The following is a 17,669-nucleotide window of genomic DNA, read 5'->3' on the forward strand; positions in this document are numbered from 1 at the left end:
CGATATGCAAATATAAGAGAACGGCTTGGTCACTCACAGCTGAAGGAACTTACGTAAAGTCACTTTCCTGAGCTTAATCTCAAGAGAAGGAGAACATAATCGCTCAAGTTCTTTCTAGATCAACTATGCTATGACTGTTTAAGTCTACTTTGATTTTCTGTTATTTTCTGGTTGTACTGTAGTGCACACAACATTTCCCTTTGCTAACTTTTTTTCCTAGGGAAATAGAGAAATTAAGCTTTAAACTATGTGAGCGGTGCAGGTGGCTAATATGAATTTCCCACTCTGATTCATAAAGACACCGTCCTAATTAAAAAACTTTTCATTTCAAAAACTTTTACATTTGCTTTGTCACATGCACCATATGGAACATACTTGGATTTTTGTCCTGGTCCATGCCTTGTTCATGGGCTTCTTGCCACTCCCAACAGGTTTCACAGTAAGCTCGTATCTGTTCCAAAAGATGAAGGACTCGGATTTCACGCCTGCCTCTCTTGTCATCAGGCTGTGAGTGAATGATGTTGTGGAGTGCTGCACTGGCCCTGGCCAGAGCCTCTTTACCGCCCCAGGAATTGCTCAACAACACAGAGTCTTTGTCATTGCCATGTAAAAGCTGGATGAGGAGAGGAAGACATCCAGACTGTCGCATGGATATACAGCTGTCTTGGGAGCTAGACATAGCTAGCAAAGTTCACGACATATCATCCTTATCATGAGTACCAAGCATTGACAACAATGAATACACCATTTCCACCTGTGGGCCAAATGAGTTTAGAAACAAAATTATGACTTTAATAGCCAAAAGCCAACACCAATGAAGTGATGAATGGGATATTAGCTGTAACTCAAACAAAAACAGAAACAAAAACAAAAATCTCTTTCCAGGATGAAGTAATGAGCGTTATTTCAAAATCCATATTGCTATAATCATTATCACCATCTTCTTTATGAGTAAATATTAGTAGTGGTAGTATATAGTCATAAGGAGACAGTAGGTTCTTGCATACCTAAACTGCTATTGTCTGGATCAGTGGGTGAAAATCTGTTATCATAATGAAAGACAATCAACTGATTTTTCTCTTTCTCACATCTCCCCCACCCACCACACACACACACACCTACCAACACATACAGAGCAAGAAATGTGGTTTATCTAAAATTCTTTACACAATTAAAAATTTTACTTTTTAAAATCTACAACCATAATCAGTAAAGAGAAAATGTTTTTTAGCAATTACTATTTACTAAGTACTGGTTCTAAGCAATTGCTAACCGTCACCAGATTATAATATTGTTAAAATTATGATATCTCCCTTATACATGTAAAAGTATTTTCTCATAAAGGGATCATATAGGGATGATCCCTGATCATATAGAGATACAAAGTCAATATTCTTATTTAATTTTTTTTAAGCAGCTGGTAAGCATCATTACTCCCTTCCTGTAAATTCCAAGAATTTACTCAGAAGCAGATCAGAAACAGGAAATAGCACCCAGTCATCCTGTCCTGTGATCAACCGCATTTTTTAAAAGCAAGAGCTACTGTGTGAAAGTTGAGGCTATTATAGAAATGCATCATATCTATAAATTAGTGGTTCCAAACCAGGGGCAACTTTAGCCACCTTGAGACTCTTCTGGTAATGTCCTACTATTTGCAAGTGAGCTGTGTGACACAAGCAGGTTACCAGAGTTCTCTGAGGTCCAGCTGTCTCAGCTGCCAAACGGAGTAATTTACCTAATAGGGTTTTCTTTGTGAAGATTAACTAAAGTCACACATGTATACAGGACAGTAGCTGGCATTCAAAAATGTAGTAAGGTCTTAATATTATCATGCAAAAATCACTCCAAAAGGAAATGGTATTCAAGCTGCCAGTTTTCAAGCAATAGTACTCTTATATATTAAAGGTTTTCTTTACAGTAAAAACTACTCGTGTTGGACAGACTGGGGTGGAATTCTAATTTAATTACCATCTTTTTGGCTTTAGTATTCTCACTTAAAAGAGGGGCAAGAATAATACATTCAAAGGGTTTTGGAAAAGATCAGAGATAGTTTACGTACAAGTCTTAGCAGTTACTGGCATATTAGTGATCCCAAGTAGTAACTATTGTGAGTTACTAAAAGGATTAAGTTTTATATTAATAATATCACTGCTACTCTAAAATTCATTTCTTATATCGACATTAGTTATGTAATGCTTTTCCTCAGAGCCATTATATTACTAAAGTAAAGAAAGAGTATGTAGAATATGCTATGAAAACAAGGAAGTATTTAGATGTAATGGAAAATATACTGTTTAAAAAAGAGTCCCCGTGCTCCAAATGTAGTGCTTCAAAGGAGGCAGACACAGACTGCATGGGCAGGCGCGAGGGCCCTGGGTCAGAAAACGCTCTGTAAAGAAGGAAAGCCCAAGAAGAGCTCTGCAGGCTGGCGAGGACCCTGAGGGTCACTGTGCAGCAGGGTGGGAAGTGGAGGGCTGCACCACTGCAGCCAGGGCAGCCAGGCAGAAAGTCACGGGGAGGGGAGAGCTCAGGGGGGCGAGCCAGCTGTGGGCTGCACCTCAGGATGCTTGCAGAGACCTGGCTGTCATTTCTTTAAGAGACTGCGATGATGGAAACAAAAGAATACTTAAGCCAAAATTAAAAGAAGCATGAAGAATGTTTTAGTAGAGCACTCAGAGTTCTAGCGACAAGACTCTATAATCCGTTACCTTGGTTCCCAGATGACTGGTCAGCCTTCAAGGAGCTTAATGTGTGCTACTAGAGCTCAAAACACTGGCTGTTTCATGATCTATTCGTGTACTTGACCCCTAGAAATTAAGCAAATTATAGACAGTATAATTTAGATTATAGATAAATATAGCTAGCTTCATGCTAAGATACTCCAAATGAACTGTCTTTAGGGTAAATAGCTAAATATACCATTAAAGTGTGAACATTTATAACTGCTCAAAATGAGTATTTTTATCTATAAACTTGAGTAGAATTTAGAGAAAGACTGAAGGAGGAAAAAAAAAACTGTTGTAAAAGACAAAGTACAATGTAGAAGAAACCAAACACTGAAGACATTCTAAGAGTAATATTCTTTCCCAAATCAAAAGGCATGAAACCATATTCAGCTAAATATACACTGGCTGGAAGAAAGCCCCATTGAGTGATGAAATGCTTCCCAAGGCCCACTAGACTTCACACTCCAGGATGTCTGGCTCTAGGTGAGTGACCACACCATCGTGGTCATCTGGGTCATGAAGGTCTTTTTTGTGCACTTCTTCTGTGTATTCTTGCCACCTCTTCTTAGCATCTTCTGCTTGTTATGTCCATACCATTTCTGTCCTTTCTTGGTGCAATGCTAGTCTGTAGGAATGTAAGTGAGTAAGACACCCCCACCCTCGCTGCATATGGAGCCTGGACAGGTTGCTCAACATGTAAACACACAGTGCCGTGACGAGCGCAGGTGTGCAGACAGGAGTGGTGGGCACTCAGCTCGGGATTGTAGAGTAAAGGGCTGTCTGACTGTGAACGACAGAGAGGTGTCTCCTTAAAAAAGAGGAGGGTCAGCCACACAGCAGCTCAGATGAGGCAGAGGCCCTAAGCACAGGTCACAAAGAATGTGTACGTGTGTGTGTGCCTGTGAGAGAGAGAGAGAGAGAGAGAGAGAGAGAGAGAGAGAGACACACACACAGAGAAACTGACTCACTTGGAGATTAAGAGCTTCTTCTGATTGCAATAAGGAGGATGGAGTTGAGGGACCAAGACTCAAGATAAAGAGAGCAGGTGGGAGACTTTTAAGGAAATTTTGGCAAAGGGCTGCTTTTGATCTACAGGAGGAAATGAATGACTCCTTATGCTGAAGCAAGCATACTGTCTTTAAGGATATCTAAATACTTTGACTGTTTCTGGTAGTGAGGATGTAACACAACCCGTAAGGAGCCTTGTCTTCTAGAATTCACCACCTTGTGAACTACTCCTGTGGTTAAGTGTAGGCCAGATTTTGTGTAAGGCTTTTAGCGAACAGACTGCTATAGATATGATGAGAAGTCACTTTCAAGATAAGTTTACAAAAACTGTGGCTTCCATCCTGGACACCCTCTCTTGTTCTTCTCTGAGGGATTGCCAGATACTACACTATGAACTGCTCTTTGCAGAGGCCTTGGTGGCAAGAAATGATACCACTGGCCGACAGCCTGGACATCTCAGGCCTGCTAACAGTCATATGGTGAGTTTAGAAGCAGATCCTCCCCTCATCAAATCTTGAAATGACTGTGGCCCCAGCCAACATGGCGACTGCAGCCTATGAGAGACCCTGAACCAGAGGCACTCAGCTAAGCTGCACCAGGATTCCTGACCTACAAAGACAATAAATGGTTGCTGATTTAAGCTGCTAAATTTGTCAGGCAGCAATAGATAACTAACATATTGTTTGAAACAGAAGAGAAACAAGAGGTTACATTACAAAGCAAGGAAAAACCCATGTCTACGATGAAACATGTTCTGACATTCATTTCAGTGTAGACATCAATCACCTTTAAGCTTCAGACTTAGTATCTTTCTATATAGATTCTTGATTTTGGGACACTCTCCACTCTGCTCTCCCAAACTCTCTAGCTAGAAACCTAGATGGATTTATTATAAGGAGATTCCAAGAGAACATTCCCATACCCATACTACCTATAAGCCAGAACTTGAGTCTTGAGAATCTTTCCTGGGCCTTTTTATTATGATTAAGTCTGCACCAACATCCTTCAGAGGGACCAGAGAAGCAGTAACCTGTAAGAAATGGTTATCGTTGTTCGGTCGCTAAGCCAAGTCTGACTCTCTGTGACCCCATGGACTGCAGCATGCCAAGCTGTCCTTCACTATCTCCTGGAGTTTACTCAAACTCATGTCCTTTGAGTTGGTGATGCCATCCAACAATCTCATCCTCCTTTGCCCCCTTCTCCTCTTGTGCTCAATCTTTCCCAGCATCAGGGTCTTTTTCAATGACTTGCCTCTTTGCATCAGGTGGCCAAAGTATTGGAGCTTCCGGATCAGTTCTTCCAATGAATATTCAGGGTTGATTTCATTTACTATTGACTGGTTTGATCTCCCTGTAGTCCATGGGACTCTCAAGAGTCCTCTCCAACACCACAGTTCAATTCTTCACAGTGAAGCATCAATTCTTCACTGCTCAGCCTTCTTTACAGTCCAAATCTCTCATCCGTATATGACTACTAGAAAAACCATAGCTTTGACTATATGAACCTTTGTCAGCAAAGTGACGCCTCTGCTTTTTAATATGCTGTCTAGGTTGGTCATAGCTTTTCACCCAAGGAGCAAGTGTCTTTTAATTTCATGGCTGCAGTCACCATTCGCAGTGATTTTGGAACCCAAGAAAATAACATCTGCCACTGTTCCCACTTTTCCCATCGACTTGCCATGAAATGATAAGACAGGATGCCATGATCTTCATTCTTTGAATGTTGAATATTAAGCCAGCCTTTTCACTCTCCTCTTTCACCTTCATCAAGCGGTTCTTTAGTTCCTCTTCACTTTCAGCCATTAGAGTGGTATCATCTGCATATCTGAGGTTGCTGATATTCCTTCCAACAATCCTGATTCCAGCTTGTGAGTCTCCTAGCCTGGCATTTCTCATGATGTACTCTGCATATAAGTTAAATAAGCAGGGTGACAATATACAGCCTTGATGTACTCCTTTCTAGATTTTTAACCAGTCTGTTGTTTCATGTCTGGTTCTAACTGTTGCTTCTGACCTGCATCTCCTTTTCAACACACATTAGAATCAAGCACTTCTCTATCTTCTGGTCCTCCTTTATCCACCTTTCAATATCCACTGCCATCAGAGGCACTCAAATGTGTGCCGAGGGGCCCAAGAAGGACTATGCCTGGCAGTTCAATCAGTACAGCTGGGACACAGTCAATTTCAACTACACTTGCTGGGTACAAATCCCTCTTCTATTATCTACTTGCTCACTTTAGGAAGGGACTCAAAAAACAGTATTTTTCTGAGAAAACAAAACAAAACAAAACAAAGTGACTCTAAGAAGTTCACCATAAAGGTAGCAACAGTCTCCAACTCTCTGTGAAACTGTGTAAGAGGGAGAAGAAGCAAAAGAAGCAAGCACCCTCCTCACCTTGCCTTTTTTCATACAGATGGTACACGGAAGTGGCCCAACAGTAGATGAGAAGTTTCTCTTTATTAAAGTACTACAGCTAATTCTACAACCCTTAGTGAATTAATAAAGGTAGACATTAAGTATAAATGCTGTGAATATCACAAAAAGATGTTATGTGCTTTCTGGTGGAAGACCACTATGCTACCTATGAAAGTCTCAGGCATAGAATGAGGGCCTGAGACCAAATCTGATCACATTGCTAGACCCAATACCAATTTACAGGGAATACAGAAGACAGAGAGATAGGTCAAACTTCACCATGCAGATGTTCCTAGCAAAATTCAGACTATGGAAAACTTGAGAAGACAAATAACTTTGGTTATTCAATAAATATACAGCAAAAATCTAAGAGACAAAGAAGAAATCTATAGATTAAAAGAAACTTCAAAGACACACTAACCAATCTCTGTGCATGAACTTTATCTGGCCCTTGTGTCACATAAATTTAAAAATTATGACATTTACGAAGCAACTGCAAATTTGAAATCTGATGCTACCGAGGAACTACTGTTAGTTTCTTTGGGAGTGTAATAATGGCATAATAGTTATGTATTCTAGGTGTCCTCTGGCTGCAGGACTGCTTTAGCAATTCTGGGCCTTTTGTAGTTCCATAGAAATTTTAGTATTATTTGTTCTAGTTCTGTGAAAAATGTCATAGGCATCTTGACAGGAATTGCATTAAATCTGCAGAGTGCTTTGGGACTTCGGACAATACTACCAAGCTACAGTAATCAAAACAGCATGGCATTTGTACAGAAACATGACAGATAGACACACAGACCAAAAGAACAGGATAGAGAACCCAGAAGTAAACCCACATACCTACAGTCAGTTAATCCTTGACAAAGGAGATAAGAACACACAACGGAGAAGAGACGGTCTTTTCAGCCAGTGACACTAGGAAAGCTGGACAGCTACATGTAAATCAGTGAAGTCAGCACACACCCTCACACCATAAACAAACAAGCCCCCAAAATCCCTCAAATTGTTTTAAAGACATAAGTATAAGACATGATACCATAAAACTTCTGGAAGAAAACATAGGCAAAATAGTCTCATAGTCTCAAATTATAGCAATATTTTCTTAGATCAGTCTCCCAAGGGAAAACAAATAAAAGCAAAAATAAATAAACGGGACCTAGTCAAACTTAAAAGATTTTTTTCCAGTAAAGAAAACTATCAACAAAACAGAAACACAGCCTACAGACTGGGAGAAAATATTTGATTGACAGTCAATATCCAAAATGTACAAACAGCTCATACAACTCAGTATCAAAAAAATAAAAATAAAAAATAAAAGCAACAAAAATCAAAGGATGGACAGAAGACCTAAACAGACATCCCTTCAAAAGGCATACAGATAGCCAACAAATCATGAAAAGATGCTCAACATCACTGATTACTGAGAAATTCAAATTAAAAATGGCCACCATCAAAGCAAAAAGTCTGGAGAGCATGTGGAGAAAAGGAAATCCTTCTACACTGTTAGTGGGAATATAAATTGGTACAGCCACAATGAAAACCGGTATGGAGGTTTCTTAAAAAACTAAAAATAGAGTTACCACATGATCCAGCAATCTCACTCCTGGGCATAAATCCAAAAAAGATGAAAACTCTAATCTGAAAAGATAAATGCACCCAAATGTTCACAGCAACACTATTTATATTAACCAAGACCTGGAAAGAACCCAAGTACCCATCAACAGATGATGGTTTTAAGAAGATACAATGGTTTAAGAAGTCACAAAAAAGAATGAAATACTGCCACTTGCAGCACCATGGATGGAGCTAGAGAATGCCATACTAAGTGAGGGAGTCAGACAAAGACAGACATTATATGAGATCACTTATATGTACAGTCTAAAAAATAATACAAATATATCTACACACAAAACAGAAATAGACTCACAGACACAGAAAACAAACTTACGGTTACCACAGATGACAGAGAAGGACAAATTAAAGGTATGGGATCAACAGATATAAATAATCCAAAAACTATGTATATGTTACTGAATCACTTTGCTGTAGAGCTAAAACTAACACAATAATGTAAATCAACTGTATTTTCAATTTAAAAGAAAGTATTCTTAGACACAGAAAACAAACTTATAGTTATTAAAGGGGAAATGGGAGGAGGGATAAATTAGGAGTATGGGATTAACAGATACATACACTTTGATATATATAAAATAAACAAGGATTTACTTTATAGTATGTGCATGTGTGCATGCTAAGTCGCTTCAGTCACATCCAACTCTTTGTGACCCTATGGACCATAGCCCGCCAGGCTCCTCTGTCCGTGGGATTCTCTAGGCAACAACACTGAAGTGGGTTGCCATGCCCTCGAGATCTACCCAACCCAGGGATCAAACCCGCAGCTCTTTTGTCTCCTGCACTGGCAGGCAAGTTCTTTACCACTAGCACCACCTGGGAAGCCCTAGGGAATTTTATTCAATATCTTGTAATAACCTAAAATGGAAAAGAATTGGAAAAATACAATATAACTGAATCACTTTGCTGTATACCTGAAACTAACAATGTTAGGAATCAACTACATTTCAATTAAAAAAATGTTATATTCTGTAAATACACAGTGAAGTATTTAATATTTAAGCAAAAAATGATGATGTCTGGGATCTTTTCCAAAAATAAAATCAGAGGACAAAGTATATAGGGTACCTGCAGATTACTCTATTACTCTGTTTGCCTCTGTATATATTTGAAATTTTCCATAATAACAGGCTTAAAAACATATTATTGGCAGTGGAAAAGGTTCTCCTACCATTTCATCTCTTTCCCAGTCTTGTTTGAACTTCATCACTACTTACTGGTTGTCTCACTAGAGATCTGGTTCTAAACATTAAATGGAAAAGCTGAGATCGATTCATAAATGAATTACACATAAAGTTATATACTAAGCAAGTAGGGATCTAGCCCATATAATTTATTTCTAGCTTTCTCTTTTCATTTAACATTCAAGGGAGATTAATCACAGATCAAAAATCCCTCTTTCTAGAAGGGATGTTAGTTATCCCTTCCAACCTACATATATTCATTGCTATTATCTACTATTTATTTATCAGGGACTGTGGGGATATAAAAATGAATAAAACTGGAAAGAATCTTTGTCTTTCTGGAGCTTACAATTTAGTAGGGAGAACAGAAATAACCACATAAATAAATATAAAACTGCAAATGTGGTCTTCAAGGTGAGAAGAACAAGCGAGGACAGCCTGTAATGGGATGTGAACAGTTCAAGCCTCTTGAGAGAAATCACGCTAAAGTTCAGACACACACAAACTGCTGTTAACTGAGTGAAGTGGGATGAGAAGGCACAAGAGGGAACGGGCAGATGGTGTGCAGGCTGCAGCAGAGGAAGCCGTCAAGGGGAAGTCCTGAAGGGCCAGCGTGGCAGGCGTGCTGAGAGCAAAGGGTGACAGACAGCTGGCAAGTTTAGGCAGGAGCCAGGTTATACAGGTCGTAGTAAGGCTTGTCTTTTTCTGAGAATCAATGGATGCCAACAAAGGATTTTACCAAGAGGGTGATTTACTCGTGAAAGATCATTCTGGCAGAGTGGCTGTGGGCAGGAAACCAGGTGAGGTACAATGAACTTCCTTCCCCAAGGGCACTAGGGCAGGAGCTTGATGGATCATATTACTGTGATTCTGAGAAAGTCAAAGAGATTATTTTCAGTTTTGTTAGTGTCAACTGTTTTGTCTCTGGAGCAAATAACAAAAGAAATGAACAAACCCCAAGAGTCTGACAGGTAAAGGGATTTTGGCATAACTGGATCACAGTCTCACAGACACACCTCTTATCTACATTAAGATCTGGAAGTAGCTGTAGCGTCATTAATGTGATTTTGGTTTTTGTCTTGTAAGTTTGTTATGATTTTATCGCACACTAAAGTCTTACATTTTTAAATGAAGCCTATGGTTCTTTTATGGTTTCCTACTCACTTCATGATTATAAAAACTCTATGCTCATTTCCTTAACTTTTAATATTTCTAACAGTTTTCATTTGGGGGACTTCCCTGGTGATTCAGTGATTAAGAATCTGCCTTCTAATGCAGGGGATGCGAGTTTGACCCCTGGTCTGGGAACTAAGATCCCACATACTGCAAGGCAACTAAGTCCGAGGGCCACGACTTCTGGGCCTGCACGGCGTAACAGGAGATCCCGCATGCCGCAGGGAAGAAGATCTCACATGCCACGACTAAGACACAACATAGGTAAATAAGTAAACTGTTTTTTAAAGTTTTCATCTTTGACATTAAATCTAATATATTCAGAGTTAAATTCTGATATAAGAAATGAGATAAGAATTCAATTAAAAAAATAAATATTGAGCTTATTGGCTAGGTGAGGCTTTAAAGGATATAATAATTGAAATATGACCCCAAAGTATTAATAGTGGGTCTTAATCCTAAAGCAAAAAAAAAAGATTTTTGTCAAGAAGACAGAACTTCTTTCTACATATGTGTAGGAACACATGATAATCTCAGAGAACTCCCTAAGTAGTAGACAAAGAACCCAAATGTACTATTGGAATATAATTTTTTTTTGCCCTAATTTACCATCTGTAGAGTATTATCCAGTACAATGTGGACCAGTAATATTAAAATGAAGTATATTTTTGTTTAAATGTGGTAAATTTAAATATTTAAATTAAGTATGAGACATTTTAAGCTTTAAATTTTAATGAACTAATAGAACAAATAAATAGTATCATTAAAAGTAATCTATAGGCACTAAAGGAATATTTTATATCAACAGTAAGAAAATTTCCTTAAAATCAACTTAGTTGAAACTGTATTTTAAAAAATCATTCATTTAAAACATAAAATATTGCTTGAAAAAATGTGGAGAATACAGAACACTCCAAAGAAAAATACTCATTAGGATACATTCCAATCAAACTCTAATAGAAAACTGATGGCAGCACAACAAGATAATGTTCTACATTTTAAAAAATTGTCTTCCATAATTTTGCTAAAGATGATAATAGTAAATATGACTAGGGTATTTATTTACTTTTATTTTAATGGGCATTAGAATTGTTTATTTAAATGCTAGGTTTCTATAATCCTGGAATACAACTGAAGATGAAAATATTAACTCTTTATGATTTTTTTAAAAAACACAAAAATATCTTAGAATGCCACAGAGAAAGAGCAAATCTATTCAATGCAAGCAGTAATAACTAGGTCAAATCACATATGACCAAAATGCAGCTTAGTATTTATTTTTCAAAGAAACTCTACTCACATTAATCATTTTAGGCTAAAACAGAGACACATACTTTAGAGCTATAAAATATACTTGGAAATTTGAAAGCTTCATAGTTAAATATAATAAAGAAAAATGACATAGCATTTTAGTACTGAATTCTTCTGGAGATATCCATTTAGGAAGGAAACAGGTCATGTGAGAATCATCTCACTCAGTATTTCTTTTAAAATATTTAAATAGTTAACTAGAAAAGAAATTAATAAAATAATCTATTTACCTGACCGCTACCCACAGTTGCCATGTTGATTTCTGCCACTCCTTGACCTTCATTCTGCCGTTCGGCTTCATGTGAGCCAGCTTCATGCTTGCTCTGAGATGACCTCTGTTAATATGGAGTTAACATCAATACATACAAAAACGGTGCATGCTTTCTCAGCCCACAGCTTTCCTTCTTTCTTGCTCTAAAGCTCTGAAGGCCTCAATGACACAGGTTCACAAAAGCACGGAGCTGCACTCCATAGCCTCTCCAGCGGGCTGTCAGCTGCCTGTCTCGGTCACAGCAAAGTGAAGTGTGTCCCTCGAACACTAGGGCTGCACAAGACAAAGGGTTTTCTGAGACCCACAGAAACACCATCCTCCACCAGCTGTGCTCACATCACTATCGGGGACATAACCCAACTAGAGCAAATAACTGTCTTTTCCGCAAGGTCACATGGTTCTGGTATTTAATAGAGCTGCAAATATAGCAGTTACTATAGCTTATAAATACCTTCTATGTAAGTATATTTATACTTACACACACATATATTTTTATATACATCTGCTAATAAAAGTAATATGAAACCAACAGATAAGCTCTTAGATTCTAATATGAATAAAACCAAACCCTTTTCTAATGTAACCACCATCTGTTAGGTAAAGTGAAAGGGCAAGATTATATCCAGTAAAAGCAGTAATTTCAAGACAGATTATATCTAGTACAAAGCAGTCACTTTGAAAACTATCACCACAGAATCAAAGAAAGAAAATAATCAAGTATCTTTTATAGAAACAATTACCAGTGTGCCTCCTCTAGGAACATTATAGGCAAAATTAAAAATTGTGACATAATAATGGAAAACTATGTTACAAAATGGCTTCCACTGGAATTTATTTAAACATAAAGCTTTCCTAGACCATTTAAAATGTGACTTTAAAATAATTTACATATACTATTTCCATCAATAAACAAGTGTAAGTTATACATAGGCAAAAGAGAAGTAGTCCCAATAATTCAGAAACAAGAAAAAACAGTACCTTGGGAAAGTGATACCATAAAATTCAACAAAATCATCTAAAGCAGAGAATACAAAGTCAGTGAAGAGAAAAAATGAATCAACGAGCACTAAATCTACAAAGATTTGACACTGACATCACTGAAGATGTCAATATAAAAGTAATTATTGAGTATGTGCTATGTCAGTTACTTGCAATAGGGCTGGAGAACACAGTACTGACAAACCCAGGCATCGTTCAACGCACTCTTCCAGATTTAGTCTAGTCAGGGATGCTATCAAATAATGAAAGAAACAACAGTAAAGTTAAACACTTCGACAAGCACTCTGAAAAAAGAGCACAAGTTGCTTATAAGGATATATAACAGAGGGACATCAGACATTGTGGGAGTCGGGGGAAGTGCTCTCTTAGGAAGTATTGTTTGGACTGAGATCTAAAATATAAACAGGAGTTCTAGGAAACGGGATATGGCAGAGGATGAAGGAAACAGAGACCACATGCAAAAATTTAGGGAAATAGAGACCATATGCAAAGGAGCTGTGATGGGAGAAACGTGGTTTGCTCTAGGATATCAAAGAATTACAGTGTGAAGAGTAGAACAGAGAGATGGTTAAAAAAAGGAACTTAATGATTTTGTTGAATTTTAGTGTGATTCTCAGATGGCACTCATGCCCCCACATAACCAATACTCTAAAGGAAAAAGGTGCATGTATTCTGATCGTTTAAACTCAAATTTTGAATGGTCTAAGAAGATGGGAAACACAAGAGATCAACTTGCAGACTAAATATTAAAGTAAGTGGGAGATGACAGTCCTTTACACCCAGGGAAGCACTGATGCTTGGAGACAGAGGTCAACCTGAAGGACTGCACGACAGACTGGATACAGTGAGTGGAAGAAGAGATCTGGGGTCACAAACTACTCTTCTGTTTCTTAGCTCACACAGCTGAATAATGGTGGTACCATTCATGGAGACAGATAATACTAAAGGAGAAGGAGGATTTGGAGGATGTGGGGGTCACAAGGAGGACTTAGGAGGAGACCATCATTAGTTGTGCTTTGGTTACGTTGGATTTAAAATGCCTTTAAGACAATTCACCCACTTTAAGTGTACAACTCAATGACATTGAATAAACTTACCAAGAATCACTATATTTCAGTTTTAGACCATTTTCATCATTCTAAAAAGATCCTTCATGCTCATTTATAGGTAATCCCCATTCCCACTCACAGCTCCAAGTAACTATGACTCTGCTCTGTAAACTCGTCTTTTCTGTACGTTTATTGTAAATGGAATATACGGACTTACATGTCTAGCTACTTTTACTCAGTATAATGTTTTTGAGGTTCACCTCAGTTATAGTGTGTGTCAACAATTTGTTCCTTTTAATTGCCGAGTAGTATTACATTGTAACGGTATACATTTTATTTATTGATTTACCAGTTGATACACTTTTGCATTTTTCTACTTTTGGGCTACTGTGAATAATACTTCCATGAATATTCAAATTAAAGTCTCTGTGTGGACATATGTGCTCATTTCTCTTAGATAGCTAGAAGTGGAATTGCTGGGTCATATGGTAACTATACCTTTAATACTTTAGATAACTGCCAAACTTTTCCAAGTGGCTGAACCATTTTACATTCCCATCAGCAACATATGACAGCTTCTATTTATCCACATCCGTGCCAATGCTTATTGTTTTCCTCACGATTACAGCCATCCTAGTGAGTATAGAGTGATATAGCATTGTGGTTTTAACTTGACTTCCTTAACATCCAATGATGTCGAGCCTATTTTCATGTGCTTATTAGCCATTCCTATGAATTTTTCTGGTGAAATGTGTATTCAAATCTTTAGCCCATTTGTAAGTTGGGTTGTCTCTTTATTAATGAGTTATAAGAGTACTCTGCATGGGATTTTAAAAACTATTTCTCATTGGCTATTTTCTAGAGACTATTAAATCATGCCACAATTTTCCTTATAGCTCCCATCTTTTGGGGCCCCTCCCCCCCAAATGGTATACATTTGTCAGTAAATAACCTATAGAATACAAAAGAAAGTGGTAGGACTGGTTGCCTCATGTACCCTCTTGGAACTTCTGAGATTTGAATCAAGTGCAATAGTTATATCATCTGAGTTATATCCTGCATCTAGATCTTAAAGATCTAGATTGTTGTTAGCAGGTAGGGCAAAGATAGTGTTATAAGATGCTTCATGGTGGAGAAATTATTTGGCAGACATCTTTTCTTCTCAGTACTGTATGTGAACTAATTTATGAGTATCTGATCCCGTTTTCTCCATTTTCTAGCTTCTCCTTCTGATAGTAATAAAGAAACAGCAAACAGTAAAATTAAAAACCTTTCTTTCTTAAATAAGACATGATACCTTCTTTTAGTTTATATTCACTGAATAAATGTAACGACTTAAGGCTATGAAAAATATGGCCATTTTTATAACAAAAAGAAACAAGAATAGACTAGGTTATGGTGGTAGACAGTTGGTCCCAAATCCAATGATATAAATGAAATCTTGAACAGATAAAAAAACACAAACAAGCCCCCAACCTGCAATAAACTTATAATTGTACTGATAATGAGAACTATTATTAACAAATGACAGTTTTTCTTAGGAATTTCTAGAGGCCAGAATGTTGGTAACGTTTGGAAATGTACTGACAGTGAGTATATTATACCAGGCAAATGATGACCAAAAGAAGCCCCGTGCAGCAATACTAACAGCAAAGAAGGCTATTTAACACACATGAAAGAGTCAATCAAGTAGAAAAAATAAGTGTAAATATTGATTTAGAAATTTAAAAAAAAACAACCCTGTTGATGCAGCCAAACAGTAAAAATCATAATACAAGAAAGATGGTGAATAAAAGCTAACTATAACTAAAGAAGCTAGAAAAACAACAGCAAACACTCAAAGCAGAAAAAATATATATAAAAAGAAAATATAAATGCAGTGCTGCTCAATAAAAAACAAAAGTTGCCTCTCTAAAAACAGTTTTAAAAATAGAGTATAGTAATTTTGATCAAGGGGAAAAAAAAACAAAACACCACAGATAAACTACCCTGGAAACCCAAAGGGGCCATAATAACCAGAATGCCACATACAGCAATGCCAATGACATTGAAAAAGGAGTAAAGAGATAGTTTTGTTTTATTTTGGAAAGAAAAAAACAGTACTGAAGAGTTAATATTGCAAAAAGGACACAGTCTGTATATTACAAATATTTGGTTCATACTGACTTAAAACATCCAGATTAAACTACTTTTAGCAATATGACTATTACACTGAACTTGACTACTTAGCAAGTACATGTTTCTACATATTTCAAATTCAAATGTACTGAAGCCAAAGCTTCTAAGAGATTTAAAAAGCAAGGCATGCATGACCAGAGTCTTAAAAGACACTGTTTTCAAAATTATACTTTTTGACATTAGAATTAGTTGTCTTCTCTGTGTGTAAATGGGCTTGCACTAAGTTTCTGCCTCCAAACAGAACTGTTCATTATCCAGTCAGATTCTCAGGGCTGGCAGTAAGTGCTGTTGCTGTGGTTTACTTGCCAAGTCATGTCCGACTCTTTTGCAACCCCATGGACGGTAGTCCACCAGGTGTCTCTTTCTACTGGATTTACTAGGGAAGACTACTGGGGTGGGTTGCCATTTCGTTCTCCAGGGAATCTTCCCGACCCAGTGATAGAACCTGCGTCTCCTGGGCTGGCAGGCGGATTCTTTACCATCGAGCTACTTGGGAAGCATGCTGGTGAGGAAAGGACACGTCAGATTTGTTTCGCATACAAAAGTTTTCTCTCACTCTAAAAGCTGTGCAGCTACTATAAAAACATTACAAAACTGGCCAAACTAAGAAAACAAGGAGGTATTAGCAGTGGTTACCTGCCTTTTCATATTATTTCTGAAAGACTGTTTGTGCATATTAAAAAATGGGATCAAAGTGTACATACTATTTTGTATCTCATAAACATTTTAAAATATCAACAAGCACTTCATCATGTTTTTAGTAATTATAGTTAGAAAAAAGCACTAGGTTGATATTTCATTCTTTGCATTCTCTTCTTTTTTCCTGTATGATCTGGAATGTGAGTCTCAATCTGGCTGCATATTAGAAACTTTGCATTGGTATATCCCCAAATACTGAGCCAATTTTTCCTAGCAACAATTCTGTATTGTTCAATGAGGACTTTTATTCAACACTTTTTGCTCTTATTGCAGAGAGACAGGTCATCCTGTAGTTGACTTAAGAAGAAATACTTTATTTTCTCTGAGCCTCCCACATGCTATTTTTCCTTATTCAGCAATAGTTCATTTAAGTTCCATGTAGGTTTTCTTTTTATTTACCCATAAACAAAGTGACAAGTGCCCAAATTCAGTGGCTATAAACAGATAGCTGAAGGGATGGTTTTTTATACCCCATCCTTCTGTGTAGTGATCAAAACCAAATTTCAGCTGAAGAGCTGACAAATATGGTTTTAACCCCCTTTTTAATCCTCATTTCCAGAAGTACCTAGTGTAACCAACTCTGGAAACTTTCAGGACTCCACAGTGTAAAATGAGTTGCTTTGTGACCTCCTACTGCTCACTCTGGGGTCAGCTCTCTACCATAATCTAGAAGAATTGTTTGTTTATCTGCTTTGCAGTTCTCCAAATTTTATTGTCACCTTCCCTGGTATTTGTGCTTTTTCATTTTACCCTTTTACTGTCATTTTAATGAAGTTTGTAAAGTAAGCACAGATAAATGTATATGATCAACTTTTACTATGGATTACACAAGGAGATAGCTTATTTACAAACTGTTAGTAGCCAAATTATATGTAAACAGATAACTGAAGTAAGGTATCTATTTATGGCTCTATAAGCTTTAATTGCATAAAAGTTATGAAGAAATCATACTAGTATAGATTTTTGAAATCTATACTTAATTTAATGAAAAAGCTTATCAAGTGTCTCAATTCTCTAGAGC

At 37.3% G+C, this 17,669-nt stretch overlaps 1 long non-coding RNA gene across 1 annotated transcript; it reads right to left on the minus strand.

Moving 5' to 3' along the window:
* Positions 1-381: 381 nt before the first annotated feature.
* On the minus strand, positions 382-11,910 carry LOC136155186 (uncharacterized). Its single transcript, XR_010660713.1, has 4 exons — positions 11,683-11,910; positions 9,708-9,838; positions 2,709-2,807; positions 382-754 (listed from the first exon to the last, which is right to left on the minus strand). It is a non-coding gene; the product is annotated as an uncharacterized lncRNA (long non-coding RNA).
* Between the last annotated feature and the right edge of the window lie 5,759 nt (positions 11,911-17,669).

Source organism: Muntiacus reevesi, unplaced genomic scaffold (genome assembly GCF_963930625.1).
Source record: "Muntiacus reevesi unplaced genomic scaffold, mMunRee1.1 SCAFFOLD_159, whole genome shotgun sequence".
NCBI lineage: Eukaryota > Metazoa > Chordata > Mammalia > Artiodactyla > Cervidae > Muntiacus > Muntiacus reevesi.